General features: G+C 41.7%; 1 protein-coding gene across 3 annotated transcripts in view; it reads right to left on the bottom strand.

Moving 5' to 3' along the window:
- LOC127126039 (uncharacterized) overlaps window positions 1-22,594 on the bottom strand; it is a 36,006-nt gene that overhangs the window by 2,921 nt on the left and 10,491 nt on the right. The window contains exons 1-2 of one of the 3 annotated variants that reach the window (XR_007804882.1): window positions 9,888-10,334; window positions 407-4,317 (exon numbers count right to left, since the gene is read on the bottom strand). The gene's annotated coding sequence lies outside the window, so the exon portion shown is untranslated. Of the gene's footprint in view, window positions 1-406; window positions 10,335-12,199; window positions 12,268-22,594 lie in introns of those variants that run through there. The other 2 variants (XR_007804881.1, XR_007804880.1) reach the window with 2 other exon arrangements.

Below are 22,594 nucleotides of genomic sequence, written 5' to 3'. Positions count from 1 at the left end.
ACAATTCATGGCCAATCAAACACACACGCCAGCGCCACATGGAACGCACGAGGCAAACACGTAGGACCAAACCCTAAAATAACCAGACGCCGGAGCTACAGTCTCCGGTCGTTTTCTCCGGCACGATTCCGGCGAGTCTCAACCAAAAATTTCCAGAAATGCACAAATCATATACCATTCGAACCACCATTCAACATACATTCCAAATATCAAATCAAAACATCCTAATTCCTCATGTATTTTCCAGATCGAACGAAAACATTTCCTAGATCTAAACTTGAAGTTCATCATACAGGCTCAATACTTGATTATTTTCAAATCTAAACATATATACATACTCCACAAAGCAAGATCTACACATCTATGACATGAAATTGGCAAAAAGAGAGATCGAATTTCAACTCACCTGGAAATGAAGGTTGCTGTACATGTGTTATCAACAGCTCAAAAGCTCCAGATCTACTCCTTTGACCTTGCCTTGAAGCTTTGTGCACAAAGAAACAATTGAAACCACCTGGATCTAGCTCAATTTCTAACTTCCATTGCTATGAGTTTGCACTTGAACTGCTCGAATCTGGACTGAATTGCTCAAACCAATGGTTGATTCTTGCTCAATGAAGCATGATGATCAAGAATCTACAAAAATATTTGGTGTTTGTGTGGAGAAATTGGAAATTCGAAGAGAGAGAAAAATGAGAGAATTCTTGAATTTTTGATCTGAAATTTTCTGTTATGGTGGTTATGGTTAGGGTTTGGCTTTTGTACTCCATACTAATCACAATGATAATCACATTAGCCTTTGTTTAGTCATGATTAGTGAGATTTCAAGCAAAGTGCAAAAATGCAAATGAAGCTAGCATGTCCAAAACACACGTGTACAGTCCCATGTTAAGCTTGGATTTCACTTAAAATCAACCAAGGATCATGATGGAAGTGGTATTTTGCTTGTATCATAAGCAAAATTTGAATTATGGAAATTCCCTCCAAAATGATCACATGAGAAATGATGAGCATACACACTCTTCCCATGCATGGCAAAGGTTCATTTGAAATGTCTTGATCAAGAGGAGCATTTTGCAAAAAGAATGGACCAAATTGGAGCTTTGTATAAAAAGTTATGCCATTTTGAATTTCCATGCACACCTTGTGATGAAATGACCATAACTTCTCTACCATTCATCACATGGACATGAATTAGGACTTTTTGGAAAGGGGAGACAAAGATCTACAACTTTCATGTTCACCAAAAAAATCCATTTGAAACTTCTTTGACATTGACAAGTCAAGTTGAATGTTGACTAAAAACTTGCCAAATTTGGAAACTTTGAATTATAGGTCATTTTCCATTTTTAGTAACTTTTGCCATGACCTTTGAATCTTCAAGATGGATGATTAAAATGATGAATAAGCCTCATTTGAACATGATTGAGGTGTCTCAACTCATTTCCCCCACCTCATAGCCCTCAGTTGACTGCACAGTTGACTTTTTGGTCCTTAGATGACCTTGAAATGCCTTGATGAACTTGAGCCTTTATCTCTTGATGAAATGGCTTCAAAATGGAACCCTAGCTCATGTAAGCTCTTTATAATGATCATGTGATCCTCATCTCAAGAAAAATACCTCATCTCTTGCACAAAGGGTCTTCTTGAAGCTCTTGACCTGGTGCTTGCTTGAGCTACAAACAAAAATGTAAATGACATATTTTTGTGCTTTTGGTTAGTAAACAAAACAAGAAAAGAAATGATATACAATTCAAGCATTCCTGGTGATCTTAAACCACTCACAAGAGATCCCTACCCAAAGGGAAAGGGAGCCAAGATGCTCAATGATCCTTGAGGCTATGCAATGCAATGCTATGATGCCATGAGGGATCTTAGGGACAAAATTGGGGTCTTACAAATGCCCCTATTTAAGGTCATTCTAGCCGGAGAAGTGAAGGTTAAAATCTTCGTCTCGACGAGGTAGAATGGGCTTAAATAATAACAAAGAGACAAATTTTGGTCCCTAAGAGACCTCATGATGCAAAACAAACAAAACTCTGTGGGGATAAGTGTCCACAAAGAAGAAAATACCAGAAGAAATTGACAATCCATAGGAGTAACACACCCATTAGGGATAAAGACTCTATCGTGGACTCTCATGGGGATAGAAAAGGAAATGCGTGAGCAGGTCACGACTCAAAGCTAGGGGAGTAAAGGACTGAAACCGCGTGAGCAAGTCACGACTTGACACTGGGGAAAAGAGTTTCCAAAGGGAATAAATCCATTGGAAAGACTCAAGCTGACTCAAAGATGCATGTGTTGGGGAATATGCCAACATAGCAAAACTATCCGCAATGGATACTTCGGATAAAAATCCGGACTCAAGCTGGGGAAAGATATGAACAAAACATCCCTGCCGGGGAAAATGCATGTATTGGGGAATATGCCAACACAACAAAACTATCCGCAATGGATACCTCAGATAAAAATCCGGACAAAAACAATCCACTAAGGGACTTCGCTGGGGATGTCTTAAAAAATGACTCTCCTGGGGGGAGCAGCGGGATGAGGTGTTACCAATTACTGGGTAACAAGCTCAATGAGACATGTGATCTGATCACCGGTATAAGGGTGAGAGAACAACAAGCTCGGGAAGAATGAATATCTAAGACCGGTATAAGGGTGAGAGATATCAATCAACCAAATCATCTGAGGAGGACCTAAAAAGGTATATCTCAACTCAGGAAAATCTGACTCCACAGGGGACCAAAGTCATAATAGGGAGCAGAAGGAAGGAACACCAGGGATACCAGTTACTGGGCATATAATAGGTGACCAACCAAAGCGTGAATTGTGGAATATTCCCAAGACACTCATCATCCGAAAGGAGAGCTGAAAAAGCAAACTCGACTTACAGGATGAACATTCGATCCCGCTAAGGGAATACAAATCTTATTCGAATGGGGAAGGACAGAAGGCTTCGACCAAAGAGTGCATGAGATATATTATCTATTGCCGTCAAAACGTAGATAATATACTCGCATGGAATATTATCCACAACCGGTTACTGGGTTAATAAAGGATAAATCAACCGAGGCGTGAATTGGGGAATATTCCCAAGACACTCATCATCCGAAAAGAGGGCTGAAAAAGAAAACTCGACTTATAGGATGGACATTCGATTCCGCCAAGGGAATACGAATCTTACTCGAATGGGGAAGGACAGAAGACTTCAACCAAAGAGTGCATAAGATATATTATCTATTACCATCAGAACGTAGATAATATACTCGCATGGAAGATTATCCACAACCGGTTACTGGGTTAATAAAGGATAAATCAACCGAGAGAGAAAAGGCATTGGGATACCAAAACGAGGTATATAATGATGACCAATCAAAGGGAGAAACAATCATTACCAACAAAGGATAAATGAGAGCTGACTCACCGGGGATACATTGACAAAGGCAACGATCCAGGAGACATATCACCGATTATTGGGAGATATGCTCAAAAAAAAGGGGAGTAACAAACATCACCGGCAAACGGTAAATGAAAGAGGACCCACTGGGGATAAAATTGCTTAATCAGAGCAATTATCCGAAAGAGGGAGGGAATATCAATACCGAATATCGGATAATGATAACCGTCAAAGAGGGGATTACATCTACCGGATACTGGGTAGAAAACCACGGAAAAGTAACCGTCATTGAAATTCTGGTGTAGTCAGATTTCAGATGTTCTACTCCAAGTCATGACATCTGATCCAACATTGTAACTAATACTGCAAGACAGTTATTAAACCCTGTACTAATATGCACACGTTCACAGATGTCACGACATCTGCTTCTATATCACCCTAGAATGGAGGAACACCTAGTTCTGTCCATCTAGTGCAAACACACAGTAGAGATCAAACATAGCCCTTATGTTTATTTATCCTGCCCAGTTATCAGCATGATGTCTCAACATTGGTTTGAACATCACCTGTCCTAACATTACAGATGAGTGAACTGTAACAGACCAACCAGTCCATCAATATCAGCAGTCAATGGTGAATGTCATAACATTATGTTTTACATTCAGACTGCAGGCTATGTGTCATATCTGTTATTCCCTTCATAAACAGACTAAAACCAGACTGAGTTATAACAGACAAAATATAGTGTGCAGAAGGTAAAAACACAAGCAATTGTTAACCCAGTTCGGTGCAACTCACCTACGTTTGGGGGCATACCAAGCCAGGAAGAAGATCCACTATCAGCAGTATTAATTCAGAGTTAAACTCCCCCGTTTACAACTCTTCACTTAATCCCTACCCAATGCAATCTATACCTAGGAACTCCTAGATAGAAACCTCCAGTTTCCATTCCTATCACTACAAATACAATGTAATGTTAAAACAACTTGAACTTGCTTCACAGCTTCGTTCAAGCACATAATCACTCTTGCCTACAGGCTTTGAGTTACAAACACTCTCAGCTTTGAACACTGAGAAACACATGGTAACCTTCCCACAGATTGGGAGGTTTACCTCACACACACCCCTAAAAATTCATTCTAAAAGGCTTACAAAAACTAGGTTACAATAAGCTATTTATAACCTAATCACCCAACTGGATTTGGGCCTTCAGAAATCGCAGCAAACTTGTTCTTTGCTGTTACAAAACCAGCAGAAAATTTCTGCTACAATCAAGGTCTTCAATCTCTTAGTTCCTAAAATATCTCCATATTTAGTTCCTAAAATATCTCAAGACCTCCACAAATAATGCCACATAGGATTCTAACTAATTTCCACATATTAGTGTGCTAACAAATAGGCTATTTGTTAGGTTCCTTAATTGTAGCTTGGTTGTTGGTTTCCTGGATTTTAGCCTGAGAAAAATGCTGAAACAGAAAAATTAAACAACCTACAATATAGCATATGCTGTCAGGAATGAATGTCACAACATTCATCTTGACATCAAGGTCCATATGCTAAGTCTGTTTTTCCTGAAAACAGACTGTACAAATTTGCTGAACTGTACAGGACCAATCTGTCCATTCTACAGTAACAGCTTACATTAATAAATGTCAAAGCATCCAATTTGACATTTACATATTTATCCTTAAGTCAGTTCTGTTATCCTCTTGAAGAACAGACTGATAAACATACTGAAGTGTAGCAGAACACCACTATGTCTATTGTTCAGTATATGCTGTCAATGATGAATGTCATAACATCCAGTTTGACATTCAGACAGTAGGCCTTATGCCAGATCTGGTATTTCCTTGATCACCAGACTGAAAATAAATACTGAGTTCTAACAGAACACCAACTGTTCTATTCCTCAGTATCTGCTGACAGGGATGAATGTCATAACATCCAGTTTGACATTCAATGAATCCTGTATTAGCTAATCCTGCAGTAAACTACTCAAGTGTGTCATGACATCAGTCAAGACATCAGAGTACAGCTAGATATTCTAACCTACAATGCAGTCACACAAACACCTTCACAGCATGTCATGACATCAGTCAAGGCATTAGAATCCAGCTAGTGTTTTACCATACAATGCAGCCAATCAAACATCTACAAACTCCCCCTTTGGCAAATTTTTGGCTAAAACACTTTGGCTTCACAACAGAGTCCATAGCAGCGGAAAACACACATCTAGCAGGAAATTAACCTAGCTAATACACTCAGAGTAACAACACACTCACACAGATGGAAGTTAAATAAAAACTTCACATAACAGCACACATACAGAAGTTAAATAAAAACTTCTAATTGCCGCACACATAACTCACACTCATAGAAGTGGAACCTCAGCTACAGCACTACCTCTGGCTTGGAGGATCTTCAATATCTGTTTAGCAAAACACTCTGTTGTCATGGGGCATCACAGGTGTTACTCCCCCTTTTTGTCAAAAATGTTGCCAAAGCAACACTTTAAATTACAGACCAACATAAACAGAATTACACACAAGTGACAGATACATAATCTTGATTTTACTTCACAGTTTCAATCAAGAATACCCCCTCTTGATCTCGCTTTACAACTTTGATCAAGACACTACCCACTTGATCTTGCTTCACAACTTTGATCAAGTAGTCACACACTGTCTTCACAGCAGGTATATCAGGTGTCATACCTTGTTATCTGAGAACACATAGACCACAAGCTTGATGATTACTTGCAGCACAAAGACAGAACTCCCCCTGTCATGAACAACCAACTCTCCTCTTGAAACTTGGAGATCACACATGAACATATCCAACACCCCAAAGTTGGACCTTCACATACTTCCTGATTCAAAGAGAACCCAAACCACTTGATGAATGGAAAACATAAGACTCATCTTCATGTCTTCAAGAGCACACCCTCTGTTCAACCCTCTTGGCTGAACACATCCACACTCTGTGTCAATCTCTCTTCTAACCAGAACAGGAAACCACTTCACAAAATGTTCTAACATTAGTTAGGACATCCTTCACAACATGACAAAGAACACCATCTGATAATCTTCAGATATCACTGAGTCACCAGCTTGATCCAAAAGAACCCAAACATAAATTGGGACATATACATTCTCATCCCATTACGAGAGATAATCTTCCATAGATAGCTCAGAGCTCCTACCACAAGCTCCAAGAGATGAATAGAAAACACCTCCTTTTGTCTTCAACTTACTACTTTTCTGCTCAAAAGTAATTTGTCTCAGACTTTCCTCAAGAATAATCAGCTGCCATATGTGGATTATCTTGATTCTTCGAACTCACTTCTGAGATAGACCAAATGCCACTGGTTGATTACCTCCTTCATGAATCCTCATATGAAAAAGTCAAATGCCATTATTTGACATCTCCACGTCTATCAGACCTCTCCCAAAGATATTCTGACCTTCCAAGTGAGACTTGAACTTCAAGCTACATGTTGAACAAAACTTAGATTTTCTAAGACATGAACATGTAACATCCTTTCTATCCAGCAACTCCAAAGAACTGCAACGAGGACGACCTTTTTGAAGTATCCAATCTACAACCCTGTAGACCCTTCTATCTCAAGTTGATGTGCCACTTCACCAACTAAGAATCTGATGTTGAACCAAATGTCATAACATTGTGTTTTGACATCTAACTGTTGAATTCAGCTCCTTCTTCTGCCACTTGAAAGAATTTCCTCCCTTCACAGAACAAGAGTTCAATGTTCTCATAGACTTGATTGTGGAACCAAGTTTGAGTAAACAACCTCCATCCTGCAGGTTTGCAGTTAAGTCATCCAAGCTCACACCTTGATGAATTCCTGCTTCTTTTCCAAAGACATCAGACACTGATGCATGAGTCTTCAGAAGGACCAGTTAGAAACTAACCCTTCAGCTATACCAATGATTCCACTTCCTAAAGCAAGGCTGTTTCCATGATGTTAAGAGTGCTGCCACTTGTTCTTAACTTCACAGTGTGCATTAGCCAATGCACTTCCTTACTTAGATCAGAGATAAACTGATCCAAGTAACCACCATCAAGACTATGATGTCTTCTTCTTCTTGTACACACCAAGGCTGAACATGTTTCTTGCCAGGAAACCTTTTCAGAGATCATATGCTTTTGCTGCCCACCAAAGAGATAGATCATAAACCAATGTACTATCCTTCCTGTGATTCTGCACAGGGTCTTGAAGAAGAGATGTTCCAACATCTTTAAGAACATCAGTTATCTTGAGCTCCAAGGATAATCAATTAAATACTTGTACTTGGCACAAGTTGACATTGATCTTAAATCCTTTCCCAATATTCCTTTCAGATACTTCCACCATAAGACTACTTTGAAACTACTCTTCTAGTGTCACATCTTCTGCTTGCAAGCACTTCAACAGTTTTGAAAATCTTCTCAAATTAAATTCACCCTTAGGAATGAGAGAGATGAATTCTTCCTTGCAAATGTGTCACACAACAGCCAAAACCCATGTGACACAGGTCAACAGCCAACCAAACCCTAGGCTGACCAAACGTGAGGAGGTTAGCCAAACTCCCCCTCAAATTAACAATCATGGACACTCCACACCAATATCCATGCATTGTACAGACATGTCTCAACATGACATACACCATCCCTACCAGTGGCACCTAACTCTATGAGTTATACCTATACATACTCCAATCACTCCAATCAGACTTCAGCTGACCATACGTACTAGTGAACGAAAACAACACCAGTCAATAGTAGATATGCATTGCCAGAGCATACTACCTCAACCAACTTCTGAATCTTCATATTCTCACTCCTTGAAAGAACTGCCACTTCTGATCGTGGTGTTTGAATAACAAGATTCATGGTCCCAATCCTCTTAAATGGAATAACAGTCAGGTTACCCCATTATTGACTTCTATCATCCAGGGGACTTGTCTTCCAGGACACCATAGTACTTCAGGGAACAACTATCCAACCCTGATCAGTCTACAGGAATAAGGCACACAACAGGGATTGCACAATGTCACATCTCAACCAGCTTCACTTCTAGAGATCAGACTTCTAAAAGTGACCTTCTTGAGCATACACACAGTTGACCCTACCCTTGTCAACTTAGCTCACACAAATGTCTCCTCTTCCAGGTCAGGAGTAGGTTCCAAACAAAAGTATCCCTTTGTTTGACACCTAAACAACATCTGCTCTTCAACTAGTAGCTGCATACTTGTTGAACAACATGTTCTAACATCCCATAGAACATTAGTTCCACCTCCTTGGAACAAACCCTCCTTGAAGGACTTCAAGGTCTTCATATACACTACCCAAGAGAGTAAAAGAATCAGTGATTAGGTGATTCTTATCATCCTGAAGTGAGAACGTCATGATGAGTGGACTTGAGGATACTCAAGTATCTTTGACATCTTCAGTAGATTATGATGAAATCTTGAATGCAACAACCTTTCATCCGTATGAGGGGAAACTACATCAGAGTTTGCGTTTTGCCAAGTATTATGCAGCGGAAATCATAATACCACTCAACCTATGAACACACACTTCACCAGATCAGCCTCCAAGACCATACCAAGTTTGAATGTGATTCAATACTGGCACAGCTGTCCCACACAAAGGCCAATTGCGAACCTCCAGAGACAGGTACATACCATTCCAGTCATGAACAGTCCATCCACCTACTTCAAGGGACCATTCAGATGAATCACAGAACCTTCCAACGGTTCCACCATCAGTACTAACATAACTCCTTGCAAGATAACAGAAAGTATCACCCATGGATCTCAGCCAGAAACAGAACAAGATGCCTGCTCTGATACCATTTGAAATTCTGGTGTAGTCAGATTTCAGATGTTCTACTCCAAGTCATGACATCTGATCCAACATTGTAACTAATACTGCAAGACAGTTATTAAACCTTGTACTAATATGCACACGTTCACAGATGTCACGACATCTACTTCTATATCACCCTAGAATGGAGGAACACCTAGTTCTGTCCATCTAGTGCAAACACACAGTAGAGATCAAACATAGCCCTTATGTTTATTTATCCTGCCCAATTATCAGCATGATGTCTCAACATTGGTTTGAACATCACCTGTCCTAACATTACAGATGAGTGAACTGTAACAGACCAACCAGTCCATCAATATCAGCAGTCAATGGTGAATGTCATAACATTCTGTTTTACATTCAGACTGCAGGCTATGTGTCATATCTGTTATTCCCTTCATAAACAGACTAAAACCAGACTGAGTTATAACAGACAAAATATAGTGTGCAGAAGGTAAAAACACAAGCAATTGTTAACCCAGTTTGGTGCAACTCACCTACGTCTGGGGGCATACCAAGCCAGGAAGAAGATCCACTATCAGCAGTATTAATTCAGAGTTAAACTCCCCCGTTTACAACTCTTCACTTAATCTCTACCCAATGCAATTTATACCTAGGAACTCCTAGATATAAACCTCCAGTTTCCATTCCTATCACTACAAATACAATGTAATGTTAAAACAACTTGAACTTGCTTCACAGCTTCGTTCAAGCACATAATCACTCTTGCCTACAGGCTTTGAGTTACAAACACTCTCAGCTTTGAACACTGAGAAACATATGGTAACCTTCCCATAGATTGGGAGGTTTACCTCACACACACCCCTAAAAATTCATTCTAAGAGGCTTACAAAAACTAGGTTACAATAAGCTATTTATAACCTAATCACCCAACTGGATTTGGGACTTCAGAAATCGCAGCAAACTTGTTCTTTGCTGTTACAAAACCAGCAGAAAGTTTCTGCTACAATCAAGGTCTTCAATCTCTTAGTTCCTAAAATATCTCCATATTTAGTTCCTAAAATATCTCAAGACCTCCACAAACAATGCCACATAGGATTCTAACTAATTTCCACAGATTAGTGTGCTAACAAATAGGCTATTTGTTAGGTTCCTTAACTGTAGCTTGGTTGTTGGTTTCCTGGATTTTAGCCTGAGAAAAATGCTGAAACAGAAAAACTAAATGTCGCATTACGCGAAAAACCGGCGGGAAACGAAAACAACAGAGCCGCCACCGTGCGTTATTTATCCCAAAAGAGGGAAAGGAAACGCTCAGAGTAAACCTGGAAAAGACATGGTCTCGCGACCAAAGAGAATGGGATCGGGAGTCGGTTATGCGAAGGGAAGGTATTAGCACCCCTACGCATCCGTCGTACTCGACGGGATCCACGCACAATAGGAAGGAAAATGGTTGCTAAAACACTGCTCAAATAAACATCTATACAGGCTGAAAGAGACACAGGAAAACAGACTGAAACTGACTCGGCAGGATATCGCATCCTGGGCCTACTTAGTCTATCAAGCATAGACATCAGAGTCGAAGTAGTTCGGACTGGGGAAACGACACATGCTCGCTAGGATATCGCATCCTATGCATACGTATCTCCTTTGGACGAAGGAGAATCAGAGCATTCGTAGCTCGGCTAACACGCACACAAACAAACAGAGGCAAGGGCAAACATGGAGCCTGAACGCCAATCACTGGGCTTACATCAGCATCCGAACCAAAAACGCACTCAAAAGGGCAAACATGGAGCCCGACAACCAATTGATGGAATTATGTCAGCATCCGAACCCAAAACGCACTCAAAAGGGCAAACATGGAGCCCGACAACCAATTGATGGGATTATGTCGGCATCCGAACCCAAAACGCACTCAAAAGGGCAAACATGGAGCCCGACAACCAATTGATGGGATTATGTCGGCATCCGAACCCAAAACACACAACAGCATGTAACAAGACACAGGAAGAAGAAGGGTCTCGATTGCAACTAGGGCAAGAGAAAGGGGAGGTCTCAATCGCAACGAGGGCGAGAGAAAAGCATTAGTGTTAGTTGTTAGTCAAACTCGACAAGACATCGCGTCTCGTGCCTACGTATCTCATCTGGACATGAGAATCAGAGTTGCCGTAGTTCGGCTAAACTATTCCTGTTGGTTTGTGTTTTTTAAGTGGACGACGTCACTACACAATCTACCTGATGCTCGACCTTTGGAGACTTACTCACCTGTAGTAGAAGGAGTTGACGTATCCTTAAGAGGGGATAATGTTTGTTTGTGTTTTAGGAAAGCTCAAGCAAGAAAGGAAGTCCTATACGAAGGAACCGTGCTACCTTAATTGTCATGCAAACGAGACTACGCGGAGTCTAGCAAACCTAGGGGATACAATCACACCACACAAACATATACAGCATGAAATAAACACACCAACAAGGGGCTCAAACATCAAGGCTAGGCTTTAGTCGAGGGGTCATATCAACCTCAACAAACAAGCCTCTGTATCGGGGTCAGGTTGGCTCTTAACCTTGCCATTGAGGGGCTAAGGTGAAGCCAGATGAAAGGTGATGAGGGGTGTGCCTCATTGCTTCTATCTCAAGTCAGAGAGAGCATCAGACAAGGGAGCGTGGGTCCAGAATGGGGGGACCCTTCTACGCTCAGGACATAGACTCGACTGTACAATGTACAAGATCTTGGGCTTGGATCTCAATGCTACAACCATGTAATGGGAGCAAGGAGAAGACTCACTGAATAGTGGGGGATAGATTGCTTATCCCTACCTTCCACCAATTGCCTCAAATGAGGACTTTCCCTGCTTAGGACAAATATAAACATACACAAGCATTGCCTCTTAAGGAGGACTTCAGACAGTTTTGCCCGGCCCGGTAACAGCCGGGTCTCCAGACTACATGAAGAAGAAAGTTCTATACCTCAATGCCAATTGCTTTTTAAGCAAAGCAAAGCAAGTTCTTAAGAGAACTGAGCGACTAAAGGGTACCTGGAAACAATCCAACATAATCAGCATCCCATTCATAATCAGATAACAGCATAAGAATCAATTAACAAAGTACAATTATACGAATAATGATGTGCATAGCACAAGGCTCACATGAACCAAACATCCTACAAAACAAATACATTAGTCATATGTGTCAAGTAACACAATCCAAAATGTGGAGCAAATTCCTTAATCATTAACTCCTTAACCTGAAAAGGCACAATCAACTTCAAATGTAAGTAACATGACCACTAGGACTAGCCTAGGGTCAAAAAGATGGAAAAATGTTAAAACAGCAACCAATTCATGATCAAAGTCAAGCTATTTCAATAACAAAGGGATCCCAATTGGTCCCATATCCAAACTATGTACACATTTCAATCTATGCCACATGGAAGGCAAAAGGTGCAATATTAAACCACATACAAGCAACCAGCAAGATCACATCCAAATAAATGCCAAAATGGCACCAAAAAATCCACAAAAATTACATTCTAACCAGAAGGCATTCAGCAAGCCACATGTTAATTTTCAAGTCATTTGGACTAGTAGATCAATAGGAATTAATTACACATAACAAGGCATGCAAAAACAACATCAAATGAAGCCTACAATTATGCACCCACTTCAATCTAATGGTAAACAGTAATGGTGCATTATAAATCAGTAGGACCAAAGCCAAATGCTACATTAATGTGTTGGGAACTATGTCATCAATTTTCATGGTCATTGGACAAGGCATGAGAATATGGCAACATGAATAAGAATGTGTCACTAGCTAGGTTCAAAAATGATAAGCCGCAAGGAAAATATGAATCAAATCGAAAATGGATTGTAAAAATCCACAAAAATTCACAGGGGATGTTAACATGTTAAACAAGCTTCATGCAAAAATTCAAGGCCATTGGCCAGAGGGAAGCATGGTAAACAATTAGGGGAATATAGCCTATCAAACTATGTCACATATTTACACATCCAAATTCAATAATTCATATATAATAAACCATAGGCCTAAAAATTACCAAACCTATGTCAAAAAATCCAGGAGGATGTCAAGAATCAATATCTCAAATTTCACTTAGTTTGGATTAAGCATGTGGTCTCTATAATTAAAATGGCAAAGCATATGAAAATGGTATACATTAAAGATATCTCTAGGTCAATTTATATTTTTCCAAGCAACATTTTTAATTTTGTATCTATAAAATAGTAGAGAAAAAATGATGATTAACAAAAAATCTTTGATTTTTTTGGATTAAAGTTGGCCATTTTGTGATTTTTAGAAGTTTTTAAATAATTATTTAATATTTATTTAAGATTTATTTGGATTTATTCTAATTAATTGTGACAACAATGACACAGATGTAATTATTAATACTGTAGCCAAAACGTTGCCGTTTAGTTTTAATGTGGTGGCAGGCTTTGATTGGTTCTGGCAATCCAAAAACACTAAAAAGAATTGAAAACGGATGGAAGCAGATCGAAATGCATGAAATTTCCAGCCAGCTTCTTCTTCTTCGCGCGTGGCCGGTGTGTTCTTCAACGGCAAGAACGGTTTCGAGCGATTCTTAATGAAAATGCATGAACCACATACCGACCGAACCGGCACGATCTCAGGAAGTCAAATATGTAATCGATTTCGTCCATAAATTACTACACAGAGCGAATCGAACAAAGGAAATCAACGCATCTAAACTTAAATTGACAATAACTCATGCAATCTTCCATGAAATTACAATCTATAAATTGATACGCAATCTACAATAAGTGTTCTACAATATCCCTATCACAATTTGACAAATGATGATGAGCGAAACTTGACCTTCTTGAGTGCAGTACCGGCGCCGTTGCGATTTCGAGCTCGAGATGCAGAAACAGACGTTGAATACGGTTGTAGAAAGCGAATGATGATGCGATTCCAGCTCGAGCACCTTCGAATCACTCGATTTCTCAAGCTGCCATGGAAATGCCTTCTTGCAACAGCTGCGATTTCTTGCTCGAATTTCGCTCAAAACCTGCAAACAGCAATTCAACAATACATGTATATGACGGATTGCAAAGAATTAACACCAAATCAGTGAGGGTTGATGAATTGGTGCAAAAATTCTTGGTGAAGAGTTGGAGGGAAAATGAGAGAAAATGGAGTTTTGGCTTTGAGATTTTCTATTAGATCCTCAATTGTGATGGTGAATTATGATTAGTTGTGATTTCTGTTATGGATTAAATATATATACCAAGCACTTAAACCATTCCTTAATGATGATTAAGCAAAAAATGGTGATTAGTGCAAATGAGCTTATGTCATGCATTTGGAATTTTGGCTCTTGATCATTAGAAGCTTCTTAACAGCAAATTAACACTTTGAGCAAACCACAAATATCATTTGGGAGCTGTTGGTATAGGCCTTATTTTCAAATTCCCAATATTTTCCAATTTCACCATGTGATGGCTTATGTGTCCATTTTTTCCAATTCATTTTCAAACCCAATTCTCAAACCACAAGGCCTAGGCATGTTGTGAATATTCCAACAAATTTCAAATGCCATTTGTGAGGTGTTGCAAAAATCCCCACTCAAAAATTCCAATTATTTCACAAGTTGGACGATTTTGCCCCTGGTTCAATTAACAGTCCAGTTGAAAAGTGACTTTTTGCATTGGCCATTTTTGGAAAAGTCCAATGATGCACCCTTGAAGTACATGTCAAATGGAGTTTGTGCATATAAAGAACTTGCAATTTGGACAAAGTATGTGGTAGTTATGGCCTCCTGATTACGGGTCTTTTCTGAAATTCACTGAGCCATATCTTGCAAACCGTACATTGGATTTTCAAGTTCTTGGACTTTTTGGAAAGGTGAGAGCAAGATCTACAACTGTCATGTTGAACAATTTTTCATTTGAAGCTTCCTTGGACTTCTGTTTTTGAGGTAAAAAACTTTCCATTTTTGGAAACTTCAGTTACAGGTCACCTGCTATTTTTGGCAGTTTTTGTCCTGACTTCAATTCCTTCAACCTTGGTCTTTGATATGCCAAATGAGACTTATATGGACATGAATGAGGCCTTTCAAACCATTTCCCACCTTCCAATCCATAAAATCGGGCACAGTTGACCGCGGTTGACCACAGTTGACTTTCTAGGATTTCTGGTTGACTGAACAACGACTGGTGACTTCTGAGCATCCAATCTTTGGCCAAACCACTTCAAAATGATCCTTGGACCATATGAGCTTGAAAAAATCAACCCTAGGGCTTTGTCCCAATGAAGATGGCACATGCTTGCTTGATTGCCTGATTCTCCTGATCAGTTGACCTAGTTCATCAACTGAGCTTGCACTTGGGCAAATGGACAATGCAATGTTATGCAGTGGACATTGTTAATGCTATGACCTAATATGAAATGAATGTATTCAATGGTAGGGTGCAAATTTGAGGTGCTACAGCTGCCCCTATTCAATCAACTGGGAACCCGAATGGATGAGAGTAACGGCTGTCAGACTTTCAGGGTAAACAGGGATTGAATACCGAGTACCGTAGAAATTTGCACACTGCTGGGAATTGTCTCTTTTTTTTTTTGTTTTTGAGGTACAACCACATCCAAACCCCGACACACGATGCATGGGAACAGAAATCATCTCAACTAGATGCCAACGGACAACTAGGAAAAACTCAACGTTTACCAAGACCAACGGAGAGGTAAATCAACTCTACTGGGGATAACCAGGAAAGGATACAACCATACGTCAGCGGACGCAATGGGAAAAACTCAACGTTTACCAAAACCAACGGAGAGGTAACCAGACATCATAGGATGAATGGAAAGAGAGATACAACCATACGTCAGCGGACGTAATGGGGAAAAACTCAACGTTTACCAAGACCAACGGAGAGGTAACCAGACATCATAGGATGAATGGAAGGATAGTGATACAACCATACGTCAGCGGACGTAATGGGGAAAAACTCAACGTTTACCAAGACCAACGGAGAGGTAACCAGACATCATAGGATGAATGGGAAGACTCGACCAGACGTCATAGGACGAAAGGGAGAAGCTCGACGTTTATCGACACCAACGGAGAAGGAGAAAACTCAGCCAAGACGTCATAGGACGAAAGGGAGACTCAACGTTTATCGACACCAACGGAGAAGGAGGAAACTCAGCCAAGACGTCATAGGACGAAAGGGAGACTCAACGTTTATCGACACCAACGGAGAAGGAGAAAACTCAGCCAAGACGTCATAGGACGAAAGGGAGACTCAACGTTTATCGACACCAACGGAGAAGGAGGAAACTCAGCCAAGACGTCATAGGACGAAAGGGAGACTCAACGTTTATCGACACCAACGGAGAAGGAGGAAACTCAGCCAGACGTCATAGGACGAAAGGGAGAAGGATAAAACTCAGCCAGACGTCATAGGACGAAAGGGAGACTCAACCAGACGTCATCGGACGAAAGGGAGAAGGAGAAAACTCAGCCAGACGTCATAGGACGAAAGGGAGAAGGAGAAAGCCACTTCACGAGGGAAAGGCACCACAACCGGAAACCGAATAGGACGTCTACTGGGAATTCTGGTTGGGAAGTCAACCAGACATTAATGAATGACTGGGAATGGGGTATACAATCAGACGTTCATGGACGAATGAGAAAAACACAACGTTTATCGAAACCAACGGGGAGGTAAATCCACTTGGGGAAAGGTACAACTAGACGTCATAGGACGACTAGGAAAAACTCGACGTTTATCGACACCAACGGAGAGGAGGAATATTCTGAGGGGAATCATCTGGTATTACCAAATGATCTGCGGGGAACAATCAACTATACGTCATAGGACGCACAGGAAAAACTCGACGTTTATCGACACCAACGGAGAGGAGGAACTTCTGGGGACGACCCTGTGGGGAAAGATATCAACTATACGCCAACGGACGCGTAGGAAAAACTCGACGTTTATCGACACCAACGGAGAGGAGGAATCTTCACTAGGGGAGGGACGACGTTACGAACATCGAAAGATGATGTTTACTGACATCAAAGAAGACCAGACACTACGCATGACTGGGAAAGCACCGAAAGATGGTGTTTACCGACACCAAAGAAGACCAGACACTACGCATGACTGGAAATCACCGAAAGATGGTGTTTACCGACACCAAAGAAGACCAGACACTACGCATGACTGGAAATCACCGAAAGATGGTGTTTACCGACACCAAAGAAGACCAGACACTACGCATGACTGGAAATCACCGAAAGATGGTGTTTACCGACACCAAAGAAACAACACACACGGGTGCTGACAGGATACTGGCATCTACAAGATGACAGGGCAAGGCCGAACACTTGCAGGGGATCTCACCGGGGAGAACCATGCTTTCCTTTCACCAACGGAGAAGGAAATAAACCTCTGTGGGGATTATCCTGAATGCCATCAGGAGCAACTGTAGCAAACATGCTGTACAAGTTAAACGAACCTCCGCCTCTGCCGGGGATACGGTCTGACAGGTTTCGGAACACATGAATGCATATGTTTGAATTTTTCTATGGCGTAATGCTCCATATTGAATGGAAATGCTACGCGTTTTGAGGATGCAATGATTACTATATGCAAAATGCAAATGCATCCTGGCTACGGAGCCAAAGGATCAGGTACTCCAACTCTGCGGGGATATTCTGGCTGAGGAATACTCTGCGGGGAGAGCCTTCATTTGGGGATGCTTTGCGGAGAAAGCACCGACTCCTCACTCATGCTGGAGAAACAAAACTGTTGCCGGGAACGGGATAGACCTCGCTGGGGACATCCTTCACAGGACTCCACTCCGCTAGGGGACTCCACTTGGGAAGCAAACACTACTCAGCTGGGGAAGCTGACACTAAGCAGCTCTTCAGGGATGCTACTCATTGAGGAGTAACAAGATCACTTTACCAGAGATTGATAAAGCGACTTCACTGGGGAAGATTCCACCAAACCTTAGGTAGAACAGCTCTGCTTCGGGGAATAACCACTACTCCCCTGGGGACGATCCACCCAATCCACAGGTAGACTAAGCTCAGTTGGGGATGCCAATACTGATCTGCCGCGGGAACCCATCCAATCCACAAGTAGGATGAACTCTGCTGGAGAAATATTTCTTTGAAACCCGCTCCGCTCGGGGAACTTGCTGAAGAACGAACCCACACCACTCTGCTGAGGAGAACAACTCTGGTGGGGATGATAGCACATCATATCATACTGGAGACAGACCTTCACAACCCTGCTGGGGAGAAGCACTCACGGCCGTGCTGGGGATAACGTATCACAAACCCAACTGCTGGGGAACAACATTCTCATGACAAACTCCGCCGGGGGAATTCCTGGGGAAACGTCCGCCAGGCACTCAGCGGGGATCTTAGCTGGGGAACCTGCCAACACAAGCCTGCTAGAGGTAGGCAATCCTTAGATCTGCTGGGGAAAGAAGATACCATCCACAGACACCTCTGCAGGGGAATACGACTTTGACAGATATCAAACTTGCTCCGAGAAGAACGGGCTGGGGAAAAGCTTACAGATGTCGACCTGCAATACAGCACAACACAATGCCCCAAGGGCACATGGACAAGATAGGCTCAAGTGTCCTCAACATTCAAAATGATTTTCAAATGTTTTATCCTTCTGCAGGTTATTGTTAAGCCTTCATGTTTTATTATATGCAATGTTTATCAAAAATTCGGACGTTTTCGCAAACAAAACAGTAAAATAAAAACAAGAGAGCTATTTATCTGAATAACGACTTTTATTGATTGAAAATGTGCCTGAAAAGGCGAATACATCGGGAAGCAATTCCTAGAAAGAGGTAATTGCGCACAAAAGGAAAATAAACTATCCTAATGGCAATGTGAATACGGCATCCACTATTTCCCAATTCTGTTATAACTCACAGATCATCAGTTTTCCTCCCAACTCCTTGCTTTCTGAGAAGAATGACTGGACCGATCACATCTTTCGAGATGGCAGCTGACAAAGCGAGATGATGTACAGATAACTCAGCCTGTAGCCTTCGCTTTAATCCCTCTTTTGGCTGGATCGCCCTTTCAGGTTTTCAATCCACCAGGATACCCATTTTTGCCTAAGTCGCCCTTGCGGGTTTTCGACTTACCGGGTGTACCAATTCTTTTCATTTATATCCCTAATTTTTGCCCGAACCTTTTCTTTCTGTTTTTTGGTTCGCCGGGATGCCCTTTTTTGCCTGGACTTCTTTTGTTCTTTTTGTCCAGCGGGTCAATTTACGCGAAGTATTTTTTGACTACATCTGAGTTAACAGGGGACGGAAAATCTTCACCATCCATTGTTGTAAGCATCAAGGCTCCACCGGAGAAGACCTTTTTCACAACATATGGACCTTCATAATTAGGAGTCCACTTGCCCCTGTTATCTGTACCGGGAGGAAGGATCCTCTTCAAAACTAGATCACCAGTTTGAAATGTCCGAGGACGCACTTTCTGATCAAAGGCTCGCTTCATCCTTCTCTGATATAACTGCCCATGGCACACAGCTGCTAGCCGTCTCTCTTCGATAAGGCTTAACTCATTAAACCTTGTATGAATCCACTCGGCTTCGTCCAGCTTGACATCCAATAATACCCTCAGAGAAGGGATCTCCACTTCAACTGGTAGGACTGCTTCCATACCATACACGAGGGAGTAAGGGGTTGCCCCGGTCGACGTACGCACTGAGGTACGGTACCCATGCAAAGCGAAAGGTAGCATCTCATGCCAATCCTTGTACGTCACGACCATCTTTTGCACAATCTTCTTGATATTCTTGTTAGCTGCCTCTACAGCACCATTCATCTTTGGTCTGTAAGGAGAAGAATTGTGATGTTCGATCTTGAAATCTCTGCAAAGCTCTTTCATCATCTTGTTATTGAGATTCGAACCATTGTCAGTAATGATTCTCTCGGGAACTCCGTAACGACAGATGATCTCCTTCTTGATGAACCGGGCAACCACTTGTTTGGTAACATTGGCATAGGAAGCTGCCTCCACCCATTTGGTGAAGTAATCAATCGCAACCAAGATGAAGCGATGTCCATTCGAAGCAGTAGGCTCAATTTTCCCAATCATGTCAATGCCCCACATAGCAAACGGCCAAGGCGAGTTCATGACATTCAACGGGCTTGGTGGTACATGCACCTTATCAGCATATATTTGACACTTATGGCACTTCCGAGCGTATTTGAAACAATCGGATTCCATAGTCATCCAGTAATAACCGGCTCTCAACAATTTCTTTGACATTGCATGACCACCAGCATGGGTACCAAACGAACCCTCGTGCACTTCTTGCATCAACATGTCTGCTTCGTGTCTATCCACGCATCTGAGCAAGACCATGTCAAAGTTCCTCTTGTACAACACGTCATCCTGATTCAGATAAAAGCTTCCAGCTAGCCTTCTCAGGGTTTTCTTGTCGTTCTTCGATGCACCCTCAGGATACTCCTGCGTTTTGAGGAAGTTCTTGATGTCATAATACCACGGTTTCTCATCAATCACAACAACAGACTCGGCTGCAAACACATACGCAGGCCTCTCGAGTCGATTCACTGCAACATGTGGTACATGATTCCACCAATGAACTTTTATCATAGAGGATAAAGTAGCCAAAGCATCAGCCATCTGATTTTCATCCCGAGGGACATGATACAACTTCACCTTCTTGAAGAACGTCAGTATTCTTCTGGTGTAATCTCTATACGGAATCAAATGAGGCTGATTCGTATTCCAGTCTCCATTGACCTGATTGATCACTAGAGCGGAATCTCCAAATATGTCAAGAGTTTTGATTCTCAAATCAATGGCTTCCTCTATTCCCATGATACAAGCCTCGTACTCAGCTTCGTTGTTGGTGACATCAAAAGTCAATCTGGCAGAAAAAGGTATATGAGCACCTTTAGGATTGATCAGCACTGCACCAACACCATTACCGTTCACATTCACAGCCCCATCAAACATCAGTGTCCACTTGTCATCAGGATCCGGTCCTTCCTCGACAAGAGGCTCGTCACAATCTTTCATCTTTAGATACATGATGTCTTCATCAGGGAATTCAAACATCATAGGTTGATAGTCCTCAATCGGTTGTTCGGCGAGATAGTCTGACAAAACACTACCTTTGATAGCTTTCTGCGACGTGTACTGGATATCATATTCTGTTAAGATCATCTGCCAACGGGCAACACGTCCAGTGAGAGCCGGCTTCTCAAAGATGTATTTGACTGGATCCATCTTAGAAATCAACAAGGTAGTATGATTCAGCATATACTGCCTCAGTCGGCGAGCAGCCCAGGCCAAAGCACAGCAAGTTTTCTCAAGCTGTGAATATTTGATTTCACAGTCGGTAAACTTTTTGCTAAGGTAGTATATGGCATGCTCTTTTCGACCAGACTCGTCATGCTGCCCCAATACACACCCCATCGAAGTCTCTGTGACTGATAGGTACATTATCAGTGGCCTCCCTGGAACTGGAGGGATCAGGATTGGAGGTTTCTGTAAATACTCTTTTATCTTGTCAAAAGCTTTCTGACAATCATCATTCCATTTGATGGCCTGATTCTTTCTAAGCAATTTGAAAATCGGTTCACACGTGGCAGTTAGGTGAGATACGAACCTTGCGATATAATTCAATCTCCCTAAAAACCCACGAACCTGCTTTTCGGTTTTCGGTTCAGGCATCTCCTGAATGGCTTTGACTTTCGCTGGATCAACCTCAATCCCTTTCTCACTGACAATGAAGCCTAGCAGCTTCCCTGATCTCACACCAAACGTACACTTGTTTGGGTTCAGCCTCAGTTTGAACTTGACCAACCTGTCAAACAACTTCTGCAGATTTACCAGGTGCTCCTCTTCTGTCTGCGACTTCGCAATCATATCATCCACATACACTTCAATCTCTTTGTGCATCATGTCATGAAAGAGAGTCGTCATGGCCCTCTGATAGGTAGCACCGGCATTCTTCAGCCCAAATGGCATCACCTTATAGCAGAACGTGCCCCAGGGTGTAATGAATGTCGTCTTTTCCATGTCTTCTGGCGCCATCTTGATCTGATTATAGCCCGAGAAACCGTCCATGAAAGAGAATACCGAGGATTGAGCCGTGTTATCCACCAATACATCGATGTGAGGTAATGGGAAATCATCTTTCGGACTCGCCCTATTCAAATCCCGGTAATCGACACACATCCTGACTTTGCCATCCTTCTTCGGCACAGGAACGATGTTGGCAACCCACGGCGGGTAAGTTGTTACTGACAAGAATCCAGCATCGAACTGCTTCTGAACCTCTTCCTTGA

Source organism: Lathyrus oleraceus, chromosome 3 (assembly GCF_024323335.1).
Source record: "Lathyrus oleraceus cultivar Zhongwan6 chromosome 3, CAAS_Psat_ZW6_1.0, whole genome shotgun sequence".
NCBI lineage: Eukaryota > Viridiplantae > Streptophyta > Magnoliopsida > Fabales > Fabaceae > Lathyrus > Lathyrus oleraceus.
The sequence above is the reverse complement of the archived record's forward strand: the minus strand, read 5'-3'. Positions and strand labels throughout refer to the sequence as shown.